Genomic DNA, 10,494 nt, shown 5'->3' on the forward strand with positions numbered 1-10,494 from the left:
TTGACAGATGAATAACTTATGGACAAAGAAATCTTTTCAAATTACACAGTTTAAAGCACTCATTATTTAGTCACACATTTTTATTAGAATTTTTTTTATGTTAAACATTAATCCAATGCTTTATATTAAACCATTAAGAAAGTAATCTAGAATTATTGCCAACCTTAAGTGATCATTACACAGTTATTGCAGTATTTGGTATGTTCAGTAATTTTACCGTTTTATCTTTGCTTTATGTTTGTGGTAGAAAAACAGTAGGCAACTGCAAGTGCCATCTTTTTAAGCAAAAAATATAAAGCCAGTTCTCTCAACTATGGTGAATCAGAGAAAGATACAATTAATATAGAGCTCTAAATGATAAACATCTTTCGTGGTCGGTTGCTTTCCCTGTTCAAAAGGACAGGAATTTAAGTCTGAGCAGGATCTTCAGTATAGTGTTGTATTATTGCATAGGGAGTAAGAGGCAATGTGCAAGGGGTGTAAGAGACGAGAAGGGAAATTTGCACAGTCTGCTAGTTTTCTTTGACATTTTCTACTAGTCTGGATTTTTATGGCAATGTTGCAAATCAAATAGCAGAGAAACGAACTGCAGAATTGCTACAAGTTTGAGATCATGAATATTCATTGGCTCAATTAGAAAATTAAAAATGAAAGCTTGGTAGGTTTTAGTGATAGTGTTGCAGCTGTCTTCCATATTTGTACAATGGCATGTAATCAAACTCTAAATGAATTCTTTGTCTTCATAATATTTTTTTATTATGCTGTTGTCATCCTTAATGTTTCATGTATGGTCCTCTGTGAAACATGATTTAAGAGCTCCATTCTTACCAAATTAAATGGATTCTTTATTAAACTGACTACTTATGAAGATGTTTTACATATCAGTTTAAGATTCTTAGTCTTGGGTAATATTATCCTGGATGAGTTCCAAATCTGAGTTATAGCCAAGACTAGAAATTGAATTTCAAAAACATTTACTTCATATGAACATTTAAAGAAAACGTCATGGGACAAGTGTCCGGGTGTACCACTGTTCGCTCCAGTTTCCTGCCTGTGGATAAGGCCAGATTCCTCTTTGAGCTGCTGGGATTGTGTGCTACTACATAGCGGTCTAGATGATAGTCACCCTAAGAGGACCATCAGAATTAAAAGGATGAATGGCCATTTTCTTGATGAAAGAAACCTTAAAAATTACATCAGTGATAACCCCCCATGCATCCCTATCAAAGCACAGAATATTTTATCCTGCAGATGGTAGGGGACATAGGTACTGTAAAGGAAACTATCAGTCAATGCCTTCATACAGGCAAAGATCATGTTTCAGACAGGCTAACAGAACAAAGGTTGGCTATGTTGATGTATACACTCAAATTTATGACCCTTAAGCAGCGAGGTACTGCTAGCATTTCCTCTATTGTAGCGTGTAATACTGTGTTTACTGTCACACTTCTGCAAATCCCCATGGCAAGGCACGTCCACTCTCATGTGCAGCAGTGCTTCGGAGGGTCACAGCATTCACTGCAGCTGTGAATGTCTTGGTGCCTGTCAGTTCAGCTATCCCATATCTAGTAAACGCAGCTGGAATTCATGCTGACAAATAAGAAAATATAACTTGAGTCTACAAAGGAAGTCAGTATATTTAGCTAGTTTTCTCTCACATTATCTCACTCCAGAGCAGCTCTTTCCTGAACTCTGTTAATAGTGGAAATCATATATTCGATATATTACCCTAGCCAACAGAATCAGCCAGGATTGACAAGGTAGGACAGATGGACGGATGGATGGATTAAAAAAAAAAAAAAAGACAGAAATATTAGAGACAAACTGTACTGAGAGAAGGATGTGAATTCATAGAGTGTTCATGTTAGATTTTCTTCTGTTCTTACTGCCTCCTCATTTATAGTGTTCATTGAGAGATGACAGTTAACAAGGCATTAACATTAATGCCATGGATATTGCAACATGTTTAACTCAGTCAAAATATCTCCTGAAGTAAGTCATTCTACTTTACAAAACAAATTTGAGAATACATTTCTTCTATATATCATATATCATCTTTGATAATCATTTATTTACTTTGATGATTTTAAGTCATACTGAAAAATTCACATTCCTCTGTTGCCAAATAAACTTCATTGAAAGTTAAAGGAATAAACAAAAGCAATCTTGGCATATGCACTTGAATATCTGTCTCTAAAACTAATCATTCACCAGCTTAGTATGAAATGCAAACACTTGGAAACTGTTCCATACAGCAGAGGGCAGCAGTGGTAAAATGGCATATCAAGTAGATGATACAGTATGTCTACTTTTATCATCTTTAATACAATGTAACTAAAACAGTAACAATAAAAACTATTAAATAAACCCAGGGTTAAATCTTTTATTTCAGTTTTCTTGATGCTGTTCATGTCAGCATTTATTTTCATTAATAAGAGAAAATTATTTTCATACATAGTTTCCAAATTCAGGGCTAGAATTACTGTGGTTTTCACTTCATAGAAAGGCCACTGAACCTCCTAGCCTATTAAATTTGTTTTTTTCTTTGAACAAATGAAATAAAATCTAGTTCTGAGTTAGCAAATGGACATATTTTTTCCTGAGATCATAAATTGCTAGTTCCACAGATGCATTTTATTATGGATTGCTTCATTACATTCTAGTGGTCAATATCCTGTTACACTGCCTCTCAATCAGTGAATTCTTCTTCATGAGTATAAAAATGATGGGAAAGCCATTATAAATTAAACTAGTAGCAGATCTAATGAAGACTGATTGTGTCCAATGGCTTTGCATCTTTTCTTTGGATTGTTCACTTTGAATAAGATGGTTTATGGCATTCATAACGTTTTTCTTAGTTTCTTTCATGTCTATAGCTGAGTCTTATTTCTGCAGCTTTCCTGCATGTAGATACTAGTAGAATGCTGCTTCTAGCCCTTGTTTTGCACAAAACTTGCAGGAATGAAATATCTTTGAGATTTTTGTTCCTCTGTCAAATATATTTGAAAGTGGCAAAATTGTTAAAGACTTACTGAGGTGAAAGGAGCGGGGGAATTCATACAGAGACAGGGAGGAATTTAACTGGCAAAATGTAGTTGATGGTAGAGATGTCTACAGCAAAGATGATCTCTCCAGGCTCTCTTAACTGTCAAGGAAGTTATCATAAATATAATCACAGAGGCTAGAGCGCAATTCCTCTCATCCAAAAGTTCATTCTAGAATAGGCCAGACAAACTGCCTCTTGAAATGCCTTTCTCTCCAATGACTATACAGGGAGCCTAGGGTAACTCGCCCAGATATAGTCTTCCACATACACCAAATTTAGATAAGATCAATCCTGACTGCACACACAGGTCTTGACTGTTTAAGCCCCACTTCCTCAGGACATCACACTGAAAAAAAGCCAAACAAACCCTTTTTAAATGAGGAAAAAAAAAGAAAGAGAAAAGGTAAATAATTGAGGCTATAGTTATATATGTATAATAAAGGTAGGAAAGGGTTTTTTTTAAAAAAAAAAACCATAGGTGAAAGAGAATTAGTGGGCTTCATGCATATGTTAAAAATCTTCTGTGGAACTATGTATTAGCTTTTATGGAAAACATTCAGATCAAAGACCAAAGAGTTGTAGGCAGGTTAAGGGTGTCAGTTTTACTGTAAAGTTTGTAGTTTTTTAAATAATTGATTAATCAACATACAGCTACACATTTGCATTCTGAAAGATTTAATTCAGCTTTATAGATGTGTTAAAGAAGACATAATATAAAAGAACATGCCAAAAGGGAGCATGCTGTATTTTTCCCTCTCTCACACGCATATACATCCCCCTTTCAAAATGACAGTAAAGATAGTCTTTGGCAGGTGTATCTCAGATTTTTTTCTGCAGTAAGAGAGCAAACTGGAGTTAATACGTACCCAGATAGCACAGTGTACAGACGGTCAATATGCCTGTGTCATTTATTGCCTTTAATCAACAAGATTTTTTTGTAGAAGAGTTCTGTGTCACTCAAAAGGAGGCATAGAAACAATGCAATGAGAGTCATTACTCAGAAGATGGGGAGGAAATCCAGTACGTTGGATGTATCCATTTTCCAGACTTTTATCTGAAGGTACATACAGACTCACACTTCCCTTTTTTTCACTTTGCCACTGGGTTATGAAGAATCTTAGTTTTCTTCCTCTTGTATAAATTTGCCTCAGCTTCCTCTTTAGTTCTTTATGGTATTTCTGCAAAAAAGAATTTTTGAAATAAAATTCTAGTTAAAAACCCCACAAACCTCCTGGTAGAGAGTTAATTTAAAAAAAATACCTCAATGCACTAACGCTCTGCATACTAATCCACTTAGGCTTTCTTTTTCAAGCTTATAAGTGCCAGCCATTGACTTGTTCTACTTGGCTACTTTGAGCCTTTACACAGTGCTGCAGATTGTATGTTGTTAAGTGTAAGCAAGTGTATCTAATTGTTAATAAATACTCACTTTAAGCTCATCTAAGTAAATTGTGAAAACTAAGATTACACTTTACATTTATGATTTTCCAAACTCGTGTGTGTGTGTGTGTGTGTTTAAAAAGGGCAGTGGGGAAGAGGGGGAGTAGGATAAATGTTCTTCTTGCATATCTCAAAATCCATTTCCAAGAGTGTAGAAGGCAGCGCAGGAGGAAGAACCGCAGCAAGATCAGAGCTACAGCAGGCTTGGTTAGTATCATACTAAGCAGACAATTTGCTTGTAGTGGACCCTCAGTTCCAGGAAAGGTTCTGCCTCTGGTGTTCACAAGCTACTCACATTGAGCCCTTCAGTATAAATCCCCAGCACGCGTGAGAGCTTGCTCAGCTGCTAAATCAAAGTACAAGCACTTGCTCAGCAGAGAGTTAGCATGGACTGCAATTCACGACTACCTGAATACTTACTGGTATTGGAGCTAATAGGAATTTGCCTCATAAAAATAATTTCAATCTCTTTTTTTTGTTGTTTTTGTTACAGATGTTTTTCTTGTCCTCATCTGTACAGATGAGACATGAGGAGTGAAGGAGAAGCTAAAAGACTTTAGTTCTTTCTGTGTGGTTGAAGGAATTTGTTCAGCAGAGGGAAAGGCCTGAAAAATCTTTACAGAGGAACCATAGGTACCAAATTGTTGCTATGATGAAGATTGCTGTCTTGCTTTTTAAGACATAACTTACACTTGGGTGGATTTCTAACTCTTGTTCTTTTTACAACCTTTTAGTCTTTTTGTTAGCCTTAAGCTGAGCATATGATCTTTAGCACAGTGCTTTGAAGTTAGCATTTCAGAACTTTCTAAAAGTGTAATTACCGCAGACTCACCAAAATCTGTATAGCCTAATTCTAAAGTAAAGGCCACTGTGACTAACAGAGGTGGATTGGTCACTGAACTAAAAGTTGATGCCTACAGGCGTCTGTTCATTTCTTGATTTCATATAGGGGTATGTATATATGAATAGTTCTAAACAAAATATACATGGATGATACTTTAAAAAGGCTTTTTCCTTAAAGCTGAAAATAATGATGAGCAAAACTGGATGAGTGGAGGTTTTTAGAAGTAAAATGAGGATGATTATTGGTAACTAAGAATGTCCTATTAAACAGAAATAGCACAAATTCTGCATTCATTAAAGAAGGCAAATCTGTCTTAAGAAGTAATTTTTAAGAGAGGACACAATAAAAATAGTAACAAAATTTTTTGTCAAAAATCCTGTATTTTGCTTTATCAATTTTCTGAACATCATTTAACTTGTACCGTGTGTCCTCTTCTTCCAGCTGTACTTCTCTATAGAGCAATAGAAATATGCCATCAAATAATGTATAAAATAACAAGGGGGAAAAAAAAGGCCAATGGCAATGAGAACAAGTATGTAAACAGAGTCAACATTTATGAAAAAAAGAATAAATAAAAGCACTTAAAGAAAAAAGGCTATTAGATACTAAGTTTAAGGTCAAAGAAAGATTTTATAGTATATCAGAATCAAAGTAATCAGTATGAAACCAAAGTACTAGGTAATAACTATCAAAAGGTATATCAAAACCAAAGTAAATTCTAGCCCTGGTGCAAGGTCTAGATAAGACTGTTTAAAAGTGTATGTATGTGTAAGTATAAGTTTCCATTATACATAAGTATGTATAAGTAAGTATATTAGTATTCTAGCTTTGGAAAGAAATAGTGCGTGTAGTGCCTTATTCTGATATAAAGATACTTTCTAATCTGTCATAACCAAATAATTATTTAAGTTAAGTGTTTATACATCTGCCAGACAGGATAACATATACTTAGCCAGAACCATTGGTCACAGAGCATTGTGAACCGTTAATGTTTGTTTTTTAAAAAAACACATCTTGGAGCATGGTGAGATTTCACAGAATGGAAGAAAAGCTTAAATTGTTCCAATATTTTAAAAAGGGTAAACAGGATGACTGGGTATCTATAGGCCATTTCACCAGACACTAATCCTAGCCAACAGCAGGGAAAGGCGCTGTAGAACACAGTCAGTGAAGAGTTAAAAGACAGTAGCATAGTTAATACCAATCAATATGATTATATGGGAAACAGATCTGGACAAACCAACTGTGATTGATAGGTTTTTCATAAGACTATAAACTTGTCTGACAGAGGTAACAGTGCAGAAGCCCAGGCTTCCATGAAGCTTTCACCTGATTACTTTGTGGGATCCCATAAAGCAACATTGATTCAATTAAACGAATCATGAATGGCAAGTTAATAAATATGTAAGGACTTGAAAGCGAGTTGTCACCTTAAATGAGGAGAACAGGCTTTCAGGAGGGTGTTTTTGATCAAATGCCATTCGATATTTCTCTCAGCACTAAAAAAAAAAAAGAAACTACTAAGGCCAAAATTTAGAGAAGGTAGAAATTCCACCAGAAAAAATGGTGGAAACATTGTAGTCCATAAGAGGCATTCATTGAACAGTGAGAATTTTAGCAATATAAGGAAGGCTTCCAAACTCAAAAAAAAGATGTTGGAGTCACACTGACAAGATGAGGGACGGTGCCCTGGAACACTGGCCTGATAACATGGTGGATAATTAGCTGAAAATGAGTGCCTGGCATAGTACTGTGGGTGAGATGGTGAACGCAGTTTTAGATACAAAGGCTGAGCGTACTAAGTAGGAAATTCTGTTTTCTTTTTATATGATCTCAGTGTAAACCATCACTGGAATAATGTGCAAAAATTCTAAGCTCCAGTAAGACGTGGAAAACTTGTGATAATATTCGGAAAAAAGCTATGAGTCAGTTAACACCTTAGAAATATGTCTTATTATGAGATTTAAAATTAATCTCTTTACTTTATCCAAGAAAAGGTTGACATATAATGATAATGGTCAGCATATGTTTATGTTTGTAACAGTTTTTCTATTGTATTGGATGTTTAGTCATGCTGAAGTTAAAGTGAAAAAACATAGTACCTGAAGCTAAATAAATCCACACTGGAAGTAAGACACATACATGTTAAAGGTGAGGATAACAAAGCTCTGAAACAACTTTCCTGATGATGAGTTAGATCCTCAAATGAAGCTTTTGATAAGGCCTGAATTTTGTACATAAATATATCTTAGAATGGAAACACACAATGGGCTTATTTCAGAAATTCCTGGGTATAGTTTTTTGTCCTGCTTTAATGCAAAACTGTGTAATGATCCTAAATGATCCCTTTTGTCCTTAAAAACTGTGAACTGGAAGACACAGGTTGAAATCCTTCTATGTAACTGGGTAGAAGTTATATATGCAAAACTAAGAAGGAAATAATTTCTCATTGGAACTATATGAAGGAAACTTCTATCTTACCTTCAGTTTTCTAAAAGACATTATTTTCAGTAAAACATGTTTTCAAAGAGTGGTTTTCGGTAAGTGGAGAGTGGAAATTATACAGTATGGATCGTCTTCGAGATAAATTAGTAGTTTGTGGGCACAAATGTTCAAAAATTGGAAGAGTTATTTACTTAAAATCTTCAATTGCTGTCTTGAGGAAAAGACAACTTTAATACAGACTGTTTCCTATATCGGAGGTTATAATTAGAAATAAACAGAAAATTCAGGCAAGTGGTTCTTGCCACAGTGTGTGGGAGATTACAGGTACTGATTAGTCGTAGATTGTCTGGGTGGTAACAGTTCAAAATTGGTGATTAAAGCTTAAAATACCAACCAACATAACAATGTATGATGCTGTTACAAAGACTTGTGCTTGATCATTTGCAGCTGAGTATTATAAGGCTTTCCATGCTTGATGAAATTCAGGGCCTACTGGTGTGATACCTATCCCACTATCAGATGCTTTAGAGAAAGTTCTATTCTGGTACCTGACAGAGATGGGTTTCAGCCCTGAAACACAGCATTCTGTATTAGTTCCAAAATGTATCTGCTTTACCACTATTTATTTGTTTATTCCTACTCATTGTCATCATGGCTAGGATCCCTACATTTGTCTTCGCTAGTAAGTGAAGTGAGCTCCCCATTATTGTTTGTGATATAAGAATAACCTTAATGCAAAAACCTGTACTGTAGCTTCATTCATTTTCTGGAGATGGCAGAAAGTGTTCAGGCAATGAGCTAAGGTTTTTGAGATTAACAAAGGAGGAGTCCAAGGTGCATGCTTGAAATCTGCTTTCCAAATCACAGTCTTCCATGGTGTTTGCATTGATATTAACTGATACCATCTATATAATTTATAAGTATGGTCAATGAGCATTGTATATAACTTAGATAAAACAAGTAGAAATCAGAAAAGATGTTTGAGAGTGGGATGGAGCCCTGGTTATGCCGGTGCTGTTAACTTCAAAAGTGGAAGGACATTAAATTAACAGCTTTTTAGTTCTTAAGAAACAGCAGTCCTAGTGGGAATTAAGAGTAAAACTGTCTTTATAATTAGCCTGTCTACTTTATGCCTTTGTTTTGGATTGGAGCAAACTTCAATTTCAGACTTGGCTGATTATGTATATATTTTTAGTAACTTCCAGATGAATTTGCCAGAACAAATACAAATATTTACTTACCTAGAAACAGTCTGAGTACAATAAAAGAGATCAAAAAAATCTGAGAAAGTGTTTCTACTGCCAAGTGTTTTGATGCAGTATCATTGCATGTTAAATTAAAGCTTTTCTTATGATCTACATCTATATTGTTTTTATCTTCAATATGTTCAATATTTTCAACATTCAGTATTTCAATATTTTCAATATTGTAATTTATTCAATGTATCTACACAACTAGAAAGGACCTATTCTGTATTTTGTTAATTTCTACTTTTATGAAAAAAAAAGTTTATAGCTAAAAATAAGCCCCTGTTTCCATTCAAAAGTTATTAAAGAGGATCTAATTAATAAACTACTAGGAAGGTAAATTTTTTGTTTGTTTGTTTTTAAATGACTGATCTTCTGGAAAAGGAGATGCAGTAGATCAGATCTGTCAGGACTTCACTATAACAATTGTGTATAACTATTTGGCGTGGTACAAACTGGGAAATTACTTATTAAACTGAAGGAGATGGAAACATTGAGGGTGGGTAAAAATCTAGAAGATTGTAGGTTGCTTTGAAAAGGGATTGATTGACCTGGTGTGAGGTTGCTAGCGAGATCTTCCAAGATTTAAGTCTTTAGACTTTTCTTATGCTTTCTTAATTTTTTTTTGACATAAAGTTTGCTGATGACATTGGGTCAGGAAGCTACAGAGGATATTCAAGTTTTCATGCAGAAAGAATTAGAGACTTAGAGTTTTAGACATGACATGAAACATAATAGTGCGTAATAAGCACATATTACAGGGCAATAACAAGAATTTCTAGGATGGGAAATAATGGAGGGTTAAGACCTACCTGCATCACTCATCCACAGGAGTTGTGAGGCATGTAGACTGTGCAATCACAAAAAAGGCAAATGTAATCTTTGCATGCACGCAGCCAAATATTTTGAGGAAAGATGTGAAAATTCTAATGTTATTTTAAAGATACTTCACTGGGAATAATGATTATGGTTATAATCACACATACTCATCAGGTGAATTCAGTAAGTGGAGAAAAACCTGCAGTGTTGACATAAGAAACAGAATAATCATATTGAATTAGACCTAGTTTTTTTTATTGCTCTTTCATATTCTTTGGATTTCTTTCATGCTCCTTGTAGATACGTTTGTGTACAGAGAACATACAGACATAATAAACTGCTTATGTAGATGAGCGCTATTGTTGCCCATCATGAGAAGATCTCCTATACACTCCATAAACTGCTTTGAATATTCAAAGAGAGGAAACCAATGGAGATACCAATATCTCACCTCAGTACAGTGAGTTATTCTGGTGCTTCTTAGTATAATACACGCTGAACCCACAGTTTTTTTTCTTCCACAACTAAACAACACAAACCACAGAACCAATGGCAAACAGATGCTAAATTCACTGAAGTATTATTAAAATACAGCAATTCTGTTCCAGGAACTAGTGATGGAAAGAATTCTGTGTCCAACACTGAGCAGAATG

Source organism: Aptenodytes patagonicus, chromosome 2 (assembly GCF_965638725.1).
Source record: "Aptenodytes patagonicus chromosome 2, bAptPat1.pri.cur, whole genome shotgun sequence".
NCBI classification, from domain to species: Eukaryota; Metazoa; Chordata; class Aves; order Sphenisciformes; family Spheniscidae; genus Aptenodytes; species Aptenodytes patagonicus.